At 32.6% G+C, this 21,593-nt stretch overlaps 1 pseudogene; it reads left to right on the top strand.

Annotated features, from left to right (window-relative positions):
* Positions 1-1,620: 1,620 nt before the first annotated feature.
* LOC149545460 (COP9 signalosome complex subunit 4-like) overlaps positions 1,621-21,593 on the top strand; it is a 35,338-nt pseudogene continuing 15,365 nt past the window's right edge.

Below are 21,593 nucleotides of genomic sequence, written 5' to 3'. Positions count from 1 at the left end.
AGCTAAATACTTTAATATTTTAAATATACTTTCTTTCACTTTATTCCTAAGACATTTAACGCTATCACCTTTTATAACATTCCATCAATTGCTCTAGGAAAATTTGTGGATAAAATTATTTGTAAAACTTTGACCAACCACCTGAAGGTCTTATTTCAAGAGACCTTACAACATTAAGCCACTAAAAGCAATTTCAAAACATATAAGCTAAAAGTCTAGTTAAAATATACATTAGAATAAAAAATATACAATTTTCATACCCGAGCGCATGGCTATAACTCATGCAACGGCCTTCTTTCTTAGTTGTAGAAGCTCTCCAGCAATCAAATTATACAAACTACAAGGCTTAACAACAATTTCAAAACATATAAGCTACAAGTCTAGTTAAAATATACATTAGATTAAAAATTATACAATTTTCATACCCGAGCGCGCAGCTATAACTTGTGCAATGACCTTCTTGCTTAGCTATAGAAGCTCTCCAACAATCAAATTATATAAGCTATAAGGCCTAACAGAAATTTCAAAACATATAAGATACAAGGCAAGACATATTACATGACATGGAAAAAGGAACAAAATTTACAAGCTTTAGCAAGACATATTAGATGACATCATAGTGCTAGAGAGATCACAATTATATGAGTCAAACATAGTCATGAAAAAGCACATAAATTAGTTATTATATGCAATTAGAAGATATAAAGTTAGATAGGGACATCCATAGGGCATATTGAAGAAATGAAATGGTCATATAGATTTCATATGGGATTTTGAAGATGATAGTGTTCTAAGGCAAAGAATCCATTCATATAACCATAATGACATTAAATGTTTAAGCATGGACAATCATCAAATACCAAAATAGAGCAGCAATAAATCATTAGCAATAGTATTTGCTTGAAAGTTTCTAAAGCCTTTTCAAAAAATCCATTTTGTTCTTTTAACTCTTAAATCATTTGCTTTCATTTCAGTGATGATACAATATCAAGCAATGTTATTTAGAATTAGATTCAACAAACTTTAGTAGTGTAAATAGCCATCTCCTCTGAACTGGACTCCAAACACAAGGGGGCATTCACATACTCTTCCCCTAAAGGTATCCTGAAGAACAAAAGCCACTATTCTTGAGTTTGTGAATTGCACCTTGAGATGAATGAAGCTTAAAAGGAATGAAAATTGTTTTCATACATTTAAATCAGGATGTAATATTTATTCATAAGTATATACCTTGCAAGCACTTATAATTGCTATTATATGTGTTGTAGGAAAAGAAGAAGTTTCAAGATAAGTTTACATTGATGTTATATGTGTTGTAGGAAAAGAAGAATTTTGCATTGCTTTAACTTGCCATTGATGAGTATCATCTAAGACTTTTACCAAAATTTTCCCATAAAATTTTATCAATTTTGCCTCTCCATAATTATACTTACTAAATAAAATAAACCACACAATTATCATTTAGTATAGGAGAGTTATGTTCATATGTTAAGAGACAATTCATTTTCTGTTATGAAAATCTGGGGATGCCAAATGCTCTCAAATCTGTTATATTCACTTTTGTTCTAATTTTATTATAGTTAATTTCAATGTAAATTACGGTTATACTTTTTCTGAAGAATGATATTGAATGGTCTGTCACAGGTATGTGCTTCATCACTTGGTGAGATTTCTGCTAAGGCTCAATTAGATGAGAGAGCCATGATTGAAGAGGCCTCAAATTTTGTAGCCATTGATATGCCAACCATTCATCCAAGTGCTACTGAGGAACATGGTGAAGTAGAGAAACCAGAGTCTTCAAAAAAACCAAAGGAAATGAATGAACCACTTGAGGAAGATGGATGCCAGTTAGGTAAGGTTGATTCTAGTGAAAAAAGACTTAAAATTTTTGAAACTCCCATGCAACAAGATATAATTGAAGAGGTTGAGATGCACCTGGTGGAAAAGTAGGAATCTCCAACCATAATTCAATCATCAATTGAGATCCTATCTCAGAGTGATGATATTGTGAAGCAACAAGAAGAAGGGTTGCTAATTGTGGAGTTGGTTGCTGGAGCTGATGCTAATGCTTCTGCTTCGAAAGAACCCGAGTCTCAAGGGGCACATTCTGGTGTTGATGTTCAAAATGAAAGAAATGTGATAGATAACAATGATATTCAATGTAACAATGATATCAACAGTGCTTTAAGATAGTAAGCATCTCTTAGATAGTGAGATATCAATAAAAGATAGCGATGCTCAATAGATGTCACTGCTATGACAAGCAAGGTCTTTTATATTATAGAGATCTTGAAGATGATAAGAGCAGTTAGGAACAACATTATGAAGAGTCATGACAAAAGGAAAGAAACTAAGAAATGAAGACAATATCAAGGGCACTGATGAAAACATTGAAAGAATGTGATAGCTATTAGAGAAGATACAAAGTAGATGAAATACATTTTTACACAAATGTTTCCAGTATAGGAGTTCTTATAATATTTTTCCATTTTTATTAACTTTCATTATATAAATGAAGATCTATCTAGGCTGCATTGCTTGCAAAGAAAATCTTTATGATTCTGGTAAACTTACTATTGGTAGTTGGGTAAGAATGGCACCTTACATCAAATGTAGGATGATTAGGTTGATCTAGACATCCATGGAAAATATTGTGACTCAGAGGGATTTTACATGAATATTAGGTCCTAAATGATATTTACCACTATAGAATTTTGAAAAAAAAAGTGATGGTCATGACAACTCAGTCAAAAGGATGTTCAACAGAGCATAAGGTCTTGTGAATATTATAGCAGTAAGAAAGAGATAATGGAAGGCAGGTGTCTTAGAGACAAAGATACAAGTTTGTCTAAGAGCAAAGCATTAAATAAAATAAGACAAGAACATTGTTGTTGAAAAGATGAAAACTGAAATCTAAAAGGAAAGCCCAAAGAACAAGAATTCCAGTGCAAAATAGTAATCAACAAATTAAAGGACAGCAACAGTCAAGAATCATGCAATTAAGATAGTAAAAAGAAAATTAATGGACAAGAGCCAAGTCATTAAATGGTGCTCATTCAAAGATAAACACAAGTGCTGCAAAAGACTAAAAATAGTGAGAAGGAATTGGAGATATCTTGAGCAGAGATCAATCAGAAGTCATCAAAATCAGTCATTGTTCCTTAGGGCTACTAATGGCTCACATATACAAATACAAGGACTCAACTTCATGAGGGTTCTACTATGGTTTCCAAGGTCCTCAAACACCTAACCCAACCAAAAAAGTTCACTCACCAAGTTAATGGTTATAAAGATTAATTTGAGCTTGTAAACATTGTTTCAAGTTTACAATTTTTTGTTCTCTAAATAAATAAACCCTCTATGATCAGGTAGTTGGAGCAGGAAAACATCAAATGCTTGGAGTGTATTTGCAGCGTTCATGTTTATGATGCCTCTACATTTTAATGAAGAATCTTACACTTAATCACTCACATGACCTCCAAAGGGAAACACTTCATACAATAGAAGGAAAATGGACAGTTTAGACAAGGCATGAGAGGTTTTTTTTGCATGGGTGCACCTCCTTTTACATGTTGTAGCCATTCAAGTATTTTCCACTTGGGATACTATATTCCTCCCTTGGCATGAGATACCTCCTTCATTATTGTGGCCTCTACTATAAGGAATTCAACAACTAATGAAGGCATTAAAACTAGTGCTTGCATATGCCCTTGACCAAGAGTTTCCACTGGGGATGACATTAAAGCTTCATTTTTGCTGCCCACTTGACTGCAATAATAATACTACAATAAAAAGGTTCTATCATAGGCATTGATTTTGCCATCCCAATTCTAAATCTAAATTGATGCACTCTAGAACAACATCGCCTTGCACATGATAGAAAATGTTAATTTTTCTAGCCTCTAGTCCAACCACTTCTAGCTTAGATTATATGCTCACCCTTGAGGATCTTACATTGACTATCTTCATGATGCATTTGGCAGTTGAACTTGGCAATGAAATCATTGATGGGATTTTATCAAAATCTTTTGGCACATTCACAAGTATATTTTCTTTGACTAGCTGCTCCCTTATGTGGATCTCTTCCTATAGATTACTTTTTAGTTCTCTTAACTTTAACCTCTACAACTCCTTCGCATACCATGGAATTCTCACTCTTTCTATTTTGTGTTCTAAACACAATTTCTGGTATAAACCCTAAATAGGATATGCAATGATGGGTAATTTTAAAAATGCAACAATTCAAGTTCGATGCACTATCTATTTGGTAAGGAGCTCCTCCACAAGTTTGATGTGCTATCATTTAGCAATAAAACTAATTTATCATTTAGCAATAAAACTTCCACCCACACAAATTGCTAAGTTGTGGACATTTCTCACCTGTAGAACCTAATAATATACCCTTCTCCAAATGAATATAATGCAAAACACAGGTGCACGTACCCTTCTCCAAATGCATATAATGTACGTGATGACCCCTAGTTTTGTAGGTAAGTTTGAGGGGTTTTGAATGTGGAATAATTTGGAATGAAATGTCTTGCAATGCACCTCAAAGTTCAAGTGTTCAATGTTTGAAATGGCATATAACGCGACTTGATATGTTGCAGAAGAAAACCCGCCTAGTGACCAATGCGCGCTTTTTATTTTAATTATAGCTCAACGATGTCACAATTGCGACACCTACGTTGCCTAATGTCTCAATTGTGATGTCATCGAGCTCTAATTGAAAAAAAAAAGCCAAAAAAAATAACATTTGCCTACCGTCGCAAATTGACCCCAAATGTATTAGTGCTAGAGGGTTTCTAGGTCACCGAAATCTGTTGTGTCATGTGGTGTTGCATGTTTACTTTTCATGGTTATTTAAATGTTTATATGCATGCATCTTAATTTTAGTTATATGTCATTAAGGGTTTGAAAAGGATGAAAAGCTAGTACTTCTGATTCAACACCATCCCCCCCCCCCCCCCTCCCGCCCCTCAGAAGTATTCTTCCCATTAATGCATTCCAACACAAACTAATTATATCTTTGAAGTTTTAATAATTTTAAATTTTCAAATGGTGAAGTTTCATCTCACATAAAACTTAAATATGTGGTGGTATGACTTTCTAGGCTAGTCCCAATCTATACGAGTTCATCCTTGTGCTAATTCTTTATCTCCCATCATTTTTACATGGACTTGGAAATAAATATAACATTGTATTTGGTTACTCCAAAAGATTACATACACAAGTTAAAATGAATATTCACATCTAGGAAAAACTTAAAATCTTGGATTGTACTAGGAAAGAACTTGACCAAGAGTAATAATCAATCTAGGAAAGAAGATCCCAGGACATGTTCATTGTCTACCATGTATATATATATATATGGATTAATTCATAGTTGTAGATAAAGATAAACTAAATATGAAATATTATTAATTGAATGGATGATTATAAGTTGATTTTCATAAATTTTAATAGCTCAATTTCTTGTAAAAAACTAACTTAAATTATATTGAACTTCCCATCTAACTAACTATCTTATTCAATTTGTTAACCTTATTTCTTAACAACTGAACTTAAGGATTACATTATGAATAAGAAATTATAGACAAAAACTTATAAGAATTAACCTAAAATTTATGATCTAGGCGTATATCCTAATTATGCTACTCTCCACCATATCAACCTGAATACCTCATATTTGGAGAAATGTTTCCCTTGTACATTTCCATTAACCCAAACTCATCTTCTCTCTAAAAATATTGTGATTGATCCAATGAAAAATCAACAATAAATAGTTAATTTATGGATTCAACTATACACAAATCAATAACAAGTCATAGAGTTATTGTATTATATTATACATAAATAAGAAACAAGCTACCAACTAATTCAGTTTGGCTACCCACAAATCACTAAAATAATCCAAACATAAGCACAATTTGAGAGTACATACGGTTTTCCCAACCTCTTCACATAATGAGAGACCTTTTCCTATGAGTCCACATTTTATGAGAGTGGTTCAAATGCCTCCTTTGGTAAGGAAAAAAATATCCCTCTTATGTTGTACAAAACATTAAGCAAGTTTGGGTACAACATGTGTAGACATGAGAAAATAATACTCTACAACTTTTCTTTAAAAGGAATAAGCTTAAATCCAAATCCCATATTTTTGAAATGGCTTAAATGAATGAATTTTTCTCATGTAACAAATCACCCCTAACTAAGAAGTTATCTCAAGATGATAAACATCTCTCTATTTCCTTAAACTTCAGCTTAGACTCATTTATGTCTCAATTGTCAAATACACCATTTGTTGTTAATGCATATATTATAATTAAAATTTCTATATAAAATGTTAACACCAATTCTCCTATAACCACTTTAGAAAGAAACTAAAAATCCTAAAAACATCTTATTACTAAAAAAAAATCAAATATTAAGATCAAGAGAACATATGAATAGTAACTAATGTAAGAATGTTGTCTATGTTCTTTAAAAGTATTGGTCTACGAATTTACTCTCCATTCCTTATTATTTAATGATAGATGATTTATGCATTTAAATTTTTATCAATATAATTAAATTAATCACCTACACCAATTAACTACTTTAATGCATAGATTCTATTGTTGCACTATGCTATAATATCCATCTCTTCATTCTTATGTGTCCAAAAAATATTTGTGAGGTCAATGATTTAATTAGTACTTTTTAAAATAGTTCTACTAATCAAGAGAAACCTTGTCTACCTAATAAACTAGATTGTTGGTACAAGACATGTAGAAAATGGTGAAATGTGAATTTGATAAACAAAAAGAAGTATTGAATTGGGAAACAAATCAAAATACTTAGGTTCAAAGCCAATAAAAATTTAACATTTGAAGGGATGAAAATGTACTGGAAACTATTGTGACAAAAAATTGTAAGGGATCTCATAAAACATTACACTCAAATGGTATTATATTATCACTTTTGTATATGCATTAGTTATAATATTTCCAACAATCATGAATCTCTAATCAATATACATCTCCAAGGCCCTTGTCAAATAATTATTTCTCCTTCTTTTTCTTAAATATATTGTCTCGATTTAATGCATGCAATTATATCCAAATCCATGGGTTACAACAACAATTTTTTTTGAATGCTTTGCAATGCCTCTTCTTAGTGTTCATTAAGTATTTTGAGACACATAAGAAATATTTTCTCCAATACTAGTGTTTGAATAGTAGATCCAACATAAATGAATTAAAATAAATAAATTAATATATATATAAAGATAATATTTGTATAATTTTACTGAATCAATGAGTTTATAGTGGTATGAGTTAACTTTAATAGTCTTAGACAAAACTAACCTAATAGAGGAATGGAATTACAAATTTACTAGTTTATCCTATGTAAACCTAACAATTACCACCTTCTTTTTTATTACCATTATCCTAAATTGAAGTCTGATATGATCAATTATGATATCAATCTTTTAGTATTTCTAAGTTGTAGTAGAGAAAGAAAGAAAAGTTACACAAGAAGAAAAATATGTATGTAAAGGCCTTGAAATGTAACATCCTAGCAAGCATTTATTTTTAAAAGTAGCTTTATGCTTGTACCTTCAAATTTCCATAAAATAACAAGTCTAACTCCAGCAACAATAGTTTAAATGTGTAATCCCACTTTACAAGAGGATGCTTTTAAATTAATTGGCATAAAAAGATAATTGGCACACTCAAATCTAGGTTTTGAAATCCCCTAAAAGTATGCTTTATATGTTCTTTCCATTGATAGAGAATAAAAATAATTAACTTCTTTCTTCTATCATTCATTTGATTAAATTCTAGTAGAGATTTCTCTATGCTAAAATTTACATATGTAATAATGTGATGTTACATATGTAGTTTCAAGAAGCTAAGGATGCCTTAGAGAATGTCCGCTTGCAAGATCTATTAAATTAACTTTTTTGGACTATCACTCATTTGATTAAATTCTAATAGAGATTTCTCTATGCTAAAACTTGCATATGTAATAATATGATGTTACATATGTAGTTTCAAGAAGCTAAGGAGGCCTTAGTGAATGTCCACTTGCAAGACCTATTAAACCATTGGGTAAATGCTTCATATATGTCTTAGTTACTAGAAATGCAATGACTAACTATAATTCCATGTTTCAACAAAGTACACCCATTTCAATAGAGGAAACGATCATTTTCACATGGAAGAAAATGTCTTAGTCTCATAAATTTATCAAATGTTTAATGTTTGTTACCCATATATTTTACTACAAGAGTTAGTTAAATTAATTCCATAGAGAGATAGGTTAATTCCAAACTATTCAAAACCTTCTCTCTCCACAAACTAAAACTTTCTCTCTCCCATTCTAAAGCTTTCTCTGTCTCCATACTAAAACCTTCTCTCTCCCCATACTAGAACTTTCTCTATGCCAGTATTAAAACCTTCTATCTCCTTTTACTAAAACCTTCTCTCTCCCTATACTAAAACTTTCTCTCTTCACATACTCAAACATTTCTCTCTGTATATACTATTTTTTTTATCTCTCTACATACTAGCATTTACTCTCTTTCTATCAACCTTAACTTTTTGAGAGTTATGATTAAAAAGTTAGAGTTTGAGAGTTTTAACTAGGAAGTTAGAGTTTGAGAGTTATAGTTAGAAAGTTAGAGTTTGAGAGCTACAATTAGAAAGTTAGAATTTAAGAGTTAGAGTTGTAAAAGTTAGAGTTGTTAATGATCTATCTTTAGGGTAGTCCAAACTTTAACCTTTTGAGTAGTTATGAACTTGAAATGTTGGTTATGCTAGAATAGGTTATAAATTTTTTAATCTCATTGTAATAACAGAATTTATGGAATTGGGGATAAGGAAACACTTATGTTTTTGATGATAAGAAAACTTTTGGAAAGTATGTATAGAGGTTGTCATTGTAATCAGTTTCTTCTTATGTTCTTGGTACAAGGAAATAAAGGAACATGCATTTTGTATTCTCTTTTCTTCAAAGTATGAACTATTTGGGTATTTATTTTGGTTGTAATTAATATTTTCATGTTATGGTGTAGATGTTAGTGAATGATAAAATCATCAGTGAGCTAACATTAGCCTTTAAGCATAGTTCTTGATTGTTCTTATTAGTGGTTTAAGTTATTTAAGAAATCCATGAAGTTGTTTGGTGCATTTTTTGTTAGTAGCTTTCTCTTTAACTTTTGAGTTTGAATATAGTTTATTAAAAAAATTAAACACACCCATCATATGAGGTAGTTGCCCCTCTCAAATGTAGAGGAAGATTATAATCTGGTAATGATCAGTTCAATCTCTCTAACTGTTGGTAGAGTTGTCACTATTCATAAGGCAAATAGGGTCAGTTTTAGTATCAATTAGTGAGACATCTTTGGAATAGAGCATTCCAAATAGGGTCAATTTTAGAAGTAACTATTACCTATGACAAATCTGTTTAACAACAATTTTTTGGCAACTCTATTGGGGATTCGAACAAGAAAGATTATTCAATTGCCTGTAATGAAGTAAGATGGTATTGCCACATAAGAATGTGATTCTAGTTCTACAACTGAATCTTAGCTTCCAAGACACACAAGAAGATATTATTTTAGATTTGAACACTCTAGCATGGAGGTGTAGACAAAGTGCTCAATAATATCATCAAGTGAATAGGTTCTAGAAGAAGAAGAAGAATAATTTGATGAAAACTTGCAAAGAGCTTCTATTGGTTAAAACATTGTGGTGATTGAAAGAATAGTTGCTATTCCAAGAAGAAATCATAGGAAAAATCTTAATCACATCCAAGACTAGGTGAGAAATACCTAGTAACATGGTTGATAAAAGGTACCTTCCCTAGAATGAAGATTGGGGACTCTATGTTAAACATTGAATTATCTACAACTCTATTCAAAAGTGGAAATTCAGAATCATGGTTTGGTACAAAGGAATAGTTGAAAGTAATAGTAATATCAATAGTGATGATGAATACTTTCCATATCCCAAGAAATAGATTCCTGATGAGCTCTACAATTTGAATTCTTGAATAATTTCTATGGCAGCTAGAGGCTAGATCCTAGAATAGTTTATCCCTACTTGTAAAAAGTCTTTCTAAAGATTGAAGAAAATGATGAAAAAGATTATGGGTTTCTTTCTTATGATCATGATTCATTATTTGAAAAAGGTTCAACATATGAATATAAAGGTCTTTTTGAAAAATTCCTTTCATATAAATCAGCAATTAAGAATACTAGGAATGTCTCTCATTCACCTATCTCCCAACATAATCATATTCTCATTGATCCTAAGCAAGATAGCTTCTTGAAGAGTTTCTATGTGGATGAAAACTAGATCTAGAAAAGATTCATCCATTTTTGCTCTAGACTTTGCAAAAGATAGATGAAGAAGATGGTAAAGATAATCAATTTTCTCTCACAAGCCCAAATCATTTTTAGAAAGAAGTTCAACATGCAATTATAAGGATGACTTTGATCAGAGAAATGATTCATGTGACTCAAGGATGGATAATTGTGGCAAAAAGAAATGTCCCAACACTTGCACCTATTTCTCATCAAAAAATACTTCCATTGATCTCAATAAGGTTGAGTTTTTAAAAAGCCTCTATGGCAATGCACGCCTGGATCTTGACAAAGTACATCCTCCTTTACTTCAAATATTGCAAGAACTTGAGAAAGAAGACCCATGTAAGAATTATTTTCTTGATAATAGAACATCTCCCAATCCAAATTTTAGAAAGGATTCATCTAAATCTTCATGCATGAAAGAAGATGGGGTTTCTACGTCTAATCAAGGAGATGGTCAAGAGATGGTGACTATAGAAGAAGAAGGGTCTAGTAATGTATCAGGGCATCACTGTGAAAATTTCCAAACATAGAAGAAAGTATCCAATCATCTTGATCCTAATGAGAAAGAAAAAGAAATATCAAAATCTTAAGAAAATACACAGAATATGCTTCAAGATGAGAGAAATGTGGATCAAAGTGAATTTCATACTACTTTTATTCCTACTTGGTGCCTTAATGCTTCAAATGATGACTTCCTCTATGAAGATGATCTTCCTGGTCATCCTTCCATGATCATTCAGGATGGTGAATCTATTGACAACATCAATACTTCAAATGTTATGGTGCAATTTGAAACCACTACCATTGATGGAGATAAATGCACCAATGAACCACTACAAATATCTACTTTCCCTATGAAAATGGAGACCTTTATATTTGATGACATTGATGAACTTATGATTAAAATATTGGTTGATGAAAAAACTAAAAATCAACTTCAAGGAGAAGAATATGAATCATCTAGCCTTCATTTTTTATCATGCATGCAACAAGAATATCAACCTTTTGCATTTCACAAAAGATGTCTTGGAGAAGAATCAATAATTCAAAAAGACATAGATATCATTGAACATATTGAAAATCAAAGCTATACAAATATGGTAACATGTTCCTCTAATCCAATTGAATTGAAATTTAAATCCTATAGATCATTCAAAGGTCAAAAAAAATATTCTTTTTGAGCCTTCTCACCATATATAAAATCCTATGTCAAAGATATTTTGTGAGAAGAATAACCATGATGAAAGAAGTAATGATTTAGGAAGGAATCTTATAGAGGAATCTGATGAAGAAGCTCTTATGATGTATTTACTCCAAGATTGTGCTCAAAATTCTTGAATGGTAATTTCCTCTATGAACAAAATATTTACTTTAATCCTTTATTCTTAGAGGGAGACATTTCTATTGATGATTCTCATGTTGGTATTCAAAGACAAGGTTCAATGGCAATAACTCCACAAGTTGCTTCACATCACAAATTATATGAGGACAATCCAATAAAAGGTTTGATACCTTCTTGTCCTAACCATTGGAAGTCCCTTTGTATAGAGAATTTTGATATTGATGGAAGGGAACTTGAAGTTCAGACCAACAACATTGAAGATAGTATCAACATAACTCAAAAGGTCCTAAAGATTCAAGATGATCTTTTGGAAGAAATAGAAGAAGAAATGGATCATGGGAAAATTCAATCTCACATAGATGTGCATCTAGGTTGGAATAATTTTATAGAAGATTCAACCACAATCTTGCCAATGAGAGAAAAACAGTACCTAGTGTTAGAAATCAGCTCAGGATTTCATGACGACCAATCTTTAGAATTTCAAGTAGAGGGCTTGCTAAGTAGAGGAGAAGATCAGAGATGCATTTAGAAATTTGAGAATCTTATACTTCAATTATTCAAAATTGAAGTCATCAATGACATGCCACATGAAGTAGAGTTGACTTGAAGTTTGAGATTTTTTATGAAGCTTGGTTATTCAGATATGTCCCTTTCTCTAGAGAGATGGAGCATGCTAGGAATCAGGAGCCATCTTATATTTGAGTCCACATGTATCTAAAATTTTCCACATGTTAGCACACCATGGTATATATTTTCCCTAGTGAGTGAATAGATTTGTGTGATTATACCTTGAGTCACTGGAGGTAGGGAGACCTACCTTGTACATAGTCTAGTTAGGAGTTTTTGTTGTGCCTTTCCCTCTCTTTTGTTTGGCTTGTGTTCCCAATTTTGGTGTGCTCAATCCATTTTGATGTATTTACCCCCTTTTTTGGTGACTCTATAGCCCTTATGATAAAGCACTACTCTTTCTTAACTATGGGTTCATTTAGCATCTTGCACAATCCTTGTCCCTAGATAGAGCCTACTATTACCCAGATATTTTTCTATGAGAGTTAGTTAAATTAATTCTAGAGACAGAGAGAGAGAAGTTAATTCCAAATTATTCAAAACCTTCTCTCTCCTCATACTAAAACTTTCTTTCTCCTTCTACTAAAAATTTCTATCTTCACGTACTCAAACCATCTCTCTCTACATACTAATTTTTGTATCTTTCTATGTACTAGCATTTACTCTCTATCTATCAACCTTAACTTTTTAAGAGTTATAGTTAGAAAACTAGAGTTTGAGAGTTTCGATTAGAAAGTTAGAGTTGAGAGTTACAATTAAAAAGATAAAGTTTGAGAGTTATAGCTATAAATTTAGAGTTTGAGAGTTAGATATGTAAAAAAATTAGTTGGTTATGAACCATCTTCAGTGTAGTCCAAAACCTAACTTTTTGAGTGGTTATGAACTTGAAAAGTTGGTTATGCGAGAACAGATTATAAATTTTTGAATCTCATTGTAATAAGGGACTTTTTAGAATTGGAAATAAGTGAATACTTATGTTTTCAATGTTAAGACAATTTTTGGAAAGTATGTACAAAGGTTATCTTTCTAATTAGTTTCTTCTTATGTTCTTGGTGCAAGGAAATAAAGGAATGTGCATTATGTATTCTATTTTCTTCAAAGTTTTAACTATTTGGGTGTTGATTCTAGTTGTAATTAAAATTTTCATGATATGGTGTGGATGTTAGTGAATGATTGAATTGTCATAGAGATCATGTTAGCCCTCAAGTAGAGTTCTTGATTATTCTTATTAGAGGTTTAAGTTATTTAAGAAAGTTGTGTAGTCATTTTGTTGGAAATGATTGAAAAAATCATTGATCAAAACAAGTAAAGAATGTTTTCAATCATTATTTTTTCATTGATTTCAAACTTTCGATTTCTAGGAATGGAAATTTCTTAAATGATCCAAGTACTATCATTTAGTTGATTGACAAGGAGGCGTTAATCAATAAGAGGTAACTAGAGAACCTAGAGAAAAGTTTGAAGTTATGTTGTTGTAATGAAGTATAAGGATCAACTAAGACACTGATGAAATAGTGTATTGATGAAATAGTATAAGATACAAAGGATGGACACACTTACATACATTAGAAGTGTAAGTTGTAACAAGGTCAATTATGAAGCTTCACTAAGTTCATCTATGAGTGCCAAGCAAGTTGGTTGAAGCCGAGCAAATTTTTAGCTGAAATTGAGAAAATGAAAAATGTAGTGTGTACCAAGTAACCTTTGGGTCCCAAGTAGCAAGTCTTTAGGTGTTGAGTAGAAAGGTCTTCAAGTGTCAAGCATCAAAGAAATATAGTGGATGCCAAGCAAAATTATTCAGGTGTCAAGCATCAGTAAAAACATAGTTGATGCTGAGTAACATAGTATGTGTCGAGTACCAATATTTCAATAGTCTCAAGTAGCTATATTATTTAAAAAGTAAAAGATTTGCTAGATCAGAGATAATAAGTTTTTTACACTGAATTTTGTGAACCAGTTGGGTGATAAGGACGATGAGTTGGTGTCACAAAATTTTATGCTAACTAATTCTAGGTGATTACAGATGGATTTCTCATGATGTTTCTAGAAGAAATGATTTGGAGGGAAAGTAATATCATTTTCTCTCAAAGATAATTCAAGTTAAAAGCAAGAAGAATTGAGTAGAAAATGAAGAAAAGAAATTTTTTATAAGGAGTTACAGGTTAGATATCAATGTATGAGAAGAGTGTGGAAGCCAAGAGAAGACTAGTGAGAAGTGTCAAAGAAAAGATGCAAAGAACAGAGTACAGATGCTCTAATTTAATCAAATGACCACAAGGAGATGAATGCATTGGTATAATGAGAAAAAGACTCAAGGAGATAGATCTTGAAGGGTGGACAAGCTATCAAAACTACAAGGAAGGAAAGCCAAGGAAAATTGAGGAGCTAAAGTGTGATCTGAGATCTGCAAGTTTTAAGTTGCAAGGAGTATCAAGTCAAAGCTTTCTAATACTTTCTTGCCATTGTATTAGATATTTAAATCCTATATTAATAGGTTAGCTTAACAACAAGGTGGTGAAGCCTTTGAAAAGGTGATTGAAAGTCCTATGGAATTAAGTGGGCCTAATAGCCTTTTGTAAATCCTTTAATAGGGTGACATTCCAAGTTGAATGTTCTTAAATCCTCTAACAAGACACAATATATTAATAGGTTAGCTTAACAACGAGGTGGTGAAGCCTTTGAAAAGGTGATTGAAAGTCCTATGGAATTAAGTGGGCCTAATAGCCTTTTGTAAATCCTTTAATAGGGTGACATTCCAAGTTGAATATTCTTAAATCCTCTAACAAGACACAATCCTAATAGGGTATTGAAATCCTTTGACAGGGTCACATTTAATAGTGTGTTGTAGAATTTAACAAGGCAAGCCTTTAACATGGAATCACTTCAGAAGGTTGAGAAAGGAAGGTAGCATGTTATTGGAGATTTTCCCAAATTGTGTTTTCACATAAATCTGTATTATGTGTTGATTCTATGTGTTTCATTATTGCATATTGATCTATAGTAACCTGCTAGGGCAAAAGATAAAGACTTAGATGAATAGTAGCATGTATGGGCCTACTATAGTTTTGCTAACAGTTTGAATTGGACATATTGGACCTTGAATAACTGATTCACCTCCCTCTTATTTATTCTAAAGAATTCTAACAATTGGTATCAGAGCCCACTGCTGATTTGTTTCAAGGTACTAGCAGCAGGAAGATTAAGATGTTCAAGAGAGAAGTTCCCAAGCTGAATAGAGACTACTTTTTTGCATGGAAAAGTCTAATGAAATTGCACCTTGGATCAATAGGTGACTATGGAAAGAACTAAATCACAGTTAATCATCTTGGCCCTGCAAGACCCCTCACTGTAGATGATTTGAGCAAGAAGGAGCACAATCAAGCAATGCTAAAGATTACTTCAGGACTTAGTTGTGTTGAATACAATGACATCAAAGGATGTGATACTGCACAAAAAATTTGGACAACCTTTTCAACCATCTATGCAGGAGATGAAAATGTCTAGAGAGCCAAAACAGAAAGTCTTAGAGGAAAGTTTGATGACATGAAGATGGAAGAAGGAGAAAATGCTGCTCAATATGGTGCAAGAATGAAAGAAGTAGTAAGTGCAATAAGAAGTTTGGGTGGTCAGCTACAAGAGGAAATAGTAAGTAGCAAATGCTTGAGAACTCTGCTCCCTATCTATGCTATAAGAGTTTCAGCCATCCAAGAGTTAAGGTGTGTACAAGGAAACACATTAACCTTTGAAGCAATAATTGGAAGACTCACTATATTTGAGCTATCCAACTTTGACAACTACAAGCCAGACAACCTTGAATATACTTTAAAGGCCAATATGGTAGTAAAAGACACTGAAGAGGTGAAATTAAAGAAGAATAATGGAAAGCGGAAACATGTATCTAGTGATAGCAATACTGATGAAGATGATGTAGATCAATTGGAGGCATTGCTGACCAAAAGATTTCATAGAGGAAAAGGAAAATTCAAAGGTAAGTTTCCTATCATTTGTTTCAATTGAAATGAAGTTGGTCATATTGTAGCAAGATGTACACAAAAGAAGAACAACAAAGAAGGAAGCAAATACAAGAACAAGAGAGAAGAAAATAATAAAGTCTAAAAGGATAGAGACAAGAGATCTTACATTGTTGAAGAAGATTCTGATGAGAATGACGATGAAGTAGTCTATGTGGCTATGAAAGATGAATTAGATGAAGATAAAGCAATAGCCCTGGTAACTTGCATAAACAAAAATGACAAGTAGATCATAGATAGTGGATGCTCTCATCACATGACTGGAGACAAAAGTAAGTTCATTAACTTTACTCAATATGATGGTAATAGTGTTAGATTTGGTAACAATGCACCATGTCTAATCAAAGGAAAAGGTAGCATTAAGCCTACTAAAAAGATAACATGTGATAATGCATACTATGTTGAAGGCTTGAATTATAATCTGCTAGGTGTATCATAGCTAGACAACATAGGATGCAAGGTAGACTTTGAAAATAGAACTCCTAGAATCTATGATTCTCATGGAAGTCTAATAGGAAAAGGTGACCAGACTAGGAGCAATCTATTTTATCTAGATATGGAAGATGTTTCTTGTCTTATAGAACATACTAATGATGTACGGTTGTGGCATAAGAGGCTATGTCATGTAAACTTTGACAATCTGATTAGCATCAACAAAATAAAGAAAGTCAGGGGATTGCCAAAATTGAAGAAGCCTGACAACACAATTTGCAAATAATGTCAACTAGGGAAGATAACAAAGTCAATTTTCAAAAGAAAAACCTATACTTCCAGTAAAGTATTAAAGTTAGTTCATACTGACTTATGTGGTCTAATTGAAGTGCAAAGATACAAAGGTGATAGATACATAATGCTATTTGTGGATGACTACTCAAGAATGATGACAATCATATTCCTGAAACAAAACTCAGATGCATTCCAAATGTTCAAATGGTATTTGTCTAGTGTTGAGAAGGAGATAGGAAAGAGCCTGAAATGTCTAAGATCTGATAGAGGAGGTGAATTCACATCAAGGGAATTTGAAGAATTCTGCAATGATAGAGGAATCAAAAGGTAGACATCAGCACCTAGGACTCCACCACAAAATGGTATAGCCGAAAGAAGAAATAGATCAATGATTGACCATGTTAGAACTTTGATGATGGAAAAGAATGTTGCACTCAACTACTAGAGAGAAGTTGTAAGTACTACAGTCTATACACTCAATAGAGTTCAAATTAAGAAAGGTACTCAGACAAAACCTTTTGAGCTATGGTATGGTCATTCACCTAATGTTAAACATTTCAAAATATTTGGATGTAAGTGCTATATAATTAAAGAGTCTAGGAATGGAAAGTTTGATGTTGAAAGTGATGAAGGCATATTTTTTGGATATTCCACTAGAAGAAAAGCTCATAAGTGCTTAAATGTTAACAATAAAAAAGTTATAGAAAGTGTAAATGTAATATTTGCTAAGCTTGTAGAAGTTCAAAATGTTGAATTTATCAAGAAAATAGAGGAATACAAGTCCTTTGTATACTTCTATGAAGGTATGCCTAATGAAGGTGATGTTGCAAATCAAAATGAAAATTAACAACAAACTTGAGTATCTATCGAGTTGCAAAATATAGAAAATGCACATTCAGATTCTAAGAACAACACACATGAAAGAGATGAAGAGTTATCTAATAGAGATATGCATGGTGATTTAGATGTTGCAAGGACAAACATGGAAATAAGGAGAGAACCAATATTGGCAAGATATGTGAGAAGACACCATCTTGCAGAACAAATCATTGGAAACAAAGAGACTAGACCAATGACAAGGAATAGACTTAGAAGTGAGACATGTCATCTCAGCAAAATGGAATCTAGAATAGTAAGTGAAGATCTATAAGATGATGATTAGTACAATGCAATGAAAGAAGTGATAGAGAAAATTGAGAAAAGCAAGACATGGACCTTAGTTCCAACACCAATAGATAAGAATGTGATTGGAACCAAGCGGGTGTTTAGAAACAAGAAAGATGAAAATGGTGAGATCACAAGGAACAAGGCAAGATTAGTCTAAAAAGAGTATGCACAAGAAGGACTTGATTGTGGAGAAAATTTTTCCCCTGTAGCAAGAATGGAAGGAGAAAGGACCTTACTTGCATATGTTGCTTATAAAGGTTTCAAAGTCCACCAAATGGATGTAAAGTCTACATTTCTAAAATGGTATACTAGAAGAGGAAGTCTAAATAGAGCAACCAAAAGGGTTTGTTGATGAAAACAACAAAGACAAAGTTTGCAAGCTGCACAAAGCTCTATATGGGTTGAAGCAAGCTCCTAGAGCTCGGTATGAGAGGCTTCACAAGTATCTAATGCAGATAGGCTTTAGAAGAACTAATTTCAACAGCAACATATACATCAAATCAGAAGAAGGTAAGGACATCCTTATATCAACCATCTTTGTGGATGATATAATATTTGAAAGAAAAGAAGTACTTAGCAAAGATATCGCTGACAAGATGAAACATGAATTTAAGATGTCAATGTTTGGAGAAATAAAGTTCTTTGTTGGATAGCAAGTACATCAACTAAAACATGGTATAGTTTTGACCCAATCAAAATATATCAAAGAGATACTCAAGGCATTTGGCCTAGAGGATTCCAAACCTATCAGCACACCAATGGCAATTGGAGACAAGCTATCGAAGAATAATGAATCTACTGAAGTCAACTAGACAATGTATAGATCCATGATTAGAAAGTTACAATATGTTGTACATAGCATACCAGATATAGCATTAGTAGTTGGAATAGTTGCAAGATTCTCTGCTAACCCTAGAGAAAATCATCTCATGGTAGTGAAAAGGATAATGAGATATCTTAAAGGGACAAATGATTTTGGTTTATACTACAAAAGGAGTGATAAGTTTGAGTTGAATGCCTACATTGATGTAGATTGGGGAGGAAACATTGATGATAGAAAAAGCACCAGTAGAGGAGCACTCCTCTTAGGAAAGAGACTAGTCACTTGGACCAGTAAGAAACAAACATACACATCATAGTCCATAATTGAAGCAGAATATGTAGTAGCTACCATTAATTGCACAAACATTGTATGGCTTAAACATCTATTAAAGGGAATGAAGAAGGAGATATAACCAAGCCAATAATATTGTATTGTGATAACACAAGTGCTATAAACATATCCAAGAATCTAGTAATGCATGCAAAAACCAATCATATTGCAATCAAGTATCACTATCTTAGAGAGTTGGTAGAAGACAAGCAAGTAAAGATGAAATACATTCACACAAAGGAACAGATTGCAGACATCTTCACTAAACCATTACCTAAGGATGCTTATGAGTATCTTAGAGGTAAGCTAGGGGTAAAGCCCCTAACCCAAGCTAGATCAATCACAAGCATGGCGACAAAGGGAAAAATGTAGATATAAAGTTCACATCAAACATATTCAAGATGCTACATCTTTGGCATCAATGTTAAAGAGGGAGATTTATGAGAAATTGATCAATAGAGGATCAGAGGGAAAGATGAGAAACTGATCAACAATAGCTAAAAAGGATTGGAGGGAGAAAATAGTAGAATTCATTAACACAGACAGAGTTATAGTAGAAGAGAAAGATTAGACAAACAAAGAAAGGAAATAGCAGGAGAAGCAAAATAGAGGAATCAACTTCTATCAGCAAAAGAGGGAGATATGATGCAAAGAGGGAGAAATGGAATGGATATGTAAGGATAGCAAGTTTTTTGTTTGGCATACAAGTTTGGTGGTAACTAAGCTTGATTAACTAAGCTTGATCAGCTTAATCAATTGAACAGTTTGGTTTTCCATCAATGCCAAAGAGGGAGATTGTTGGAAATGATTGAAAAGATCATTGATTGAAACTAGTAAAGAATGTTTTCAATAATTTTTTTTTTCATTTATGTCAAACTTTCTATTTGTAGGAATGACAACTACTTAAATGATCCAAGTACTATCATTTAGTTGATTGATAAGGAGGTGTTAATCAATAAGAGGTAACTACAACACCTAGACAAAAGGTGGAAGTTATGTTGTTGTAATGAAGTATAAGGATCAACTAAGACATTGATGAAATAGTGTATTGATGACATATTCTAAGATACAGAGGATGGACATGCTTAGATACATTAGAAGTGTAAGTTGTAACAAGGTCAATTGCAAAGCTTAATTAAGTTCATCCATGAGTGCCAAGCAAGCTAGTTCAAGCTGAGAAAATTCTTAGTTGAAATCGAGAAAATGCAAAATTTAGTGTGTGCTAAGTAACCTTTGGGTACTGAGTAGCAAGTCTTCAAGTGCCGGGCATCTGAGAAATATAGTGGACATCGAGCAAAATTGTTCAGGTGTCGAGCATCAATAAAAACATAGTTGATGCCGAGTAACACAGTATGTGCCAAGCACTAATATTTCAATAGTCCCAAGTTGTTGTATTATTTGAAAAGTTAAAGATTCACTAGATCAGAGATGATAAGTTTGTTACATTGAATTTTGTGAACTAGTTGGGTGATAAGGATGATGAGTTGGTGTCACAGAGTTTTTTGATAACTAATTCTAGGTGATTACAGATGGATTTCTCATGATGTTTCTAGAAGAAAAAATTTGGAGGGTAAGTAATATCATTTTCTCTCAAAGAAAATTCAAGTTAAGAGCAAGAAGAATTGAACAAGAAATGAAGAAAAGAAGTTCTTTATAAGGAGTTACAAGTTAGAGATCAATGTATGAGAAGAATGTGGAAGCCAAGAGAAGACTAGTGAGAAGTGTCAAAGAAAAGACATAGAGAACAAAGCATAGAGACTCTAATTTGGTCAAGTGACCACAAGGAGATGAATGCATTAGCATAACAAGAAAAAGACTCAAGGAGACAGATCTTGAAGGGTGGACAAGCTATTAGAATTGCAAGCAAGGAAAGCCAAGGAATGTTGAGGACTTGAAGTGTGATCTAAGATCTGCAAGGTTTGAGTTGCAAGTAGTACTAGGTCAAAGCTTTCCAATACTTTCTTACCATAGTATTAGATATTGAAATCCTATATTGATAGGTTAGCTTAAAAACTAGGTGGTGAAGCATTTGAAAAGGTGATTAAAAGTCCTATGGAATTTGGTGGGCTTAATAGCCTTTTGTAAATCCTTTAACAAGGTAACATTCCAAGTTGAATGTTCTTAAGTCCTCTAACAAGGTACACTCCTAATAGGGTGTTGAAATCCTTTAACAGGGCCACATTTAACAATGTGTTGTAGCCTTTAATAGGGTAGGTTTTAAATAGGCCATCACTTCAAAAGGGTGAGAAA

Source organism: Cupressus sempervirens, chromosome 7 (genome assembly GCF_028749045.1).
Source record: "Cupressus sempervirens isolate cs-2001-9-10 chromosome 7, ASM2874904v1, whole genome shotgun sequence".
Lineage (NCBI taxonomy): Eukaryota > Viridiplantae > Streptophyta > Pinopsida > Cupressales > Cupressaceae > Cupressus > Cupressus sempervirens.
The sequence above is the reverse complement of the archived record's forward strand: the minus strand, read 5'-3'. Positions and strand labels throughout refer to the sequence as shown.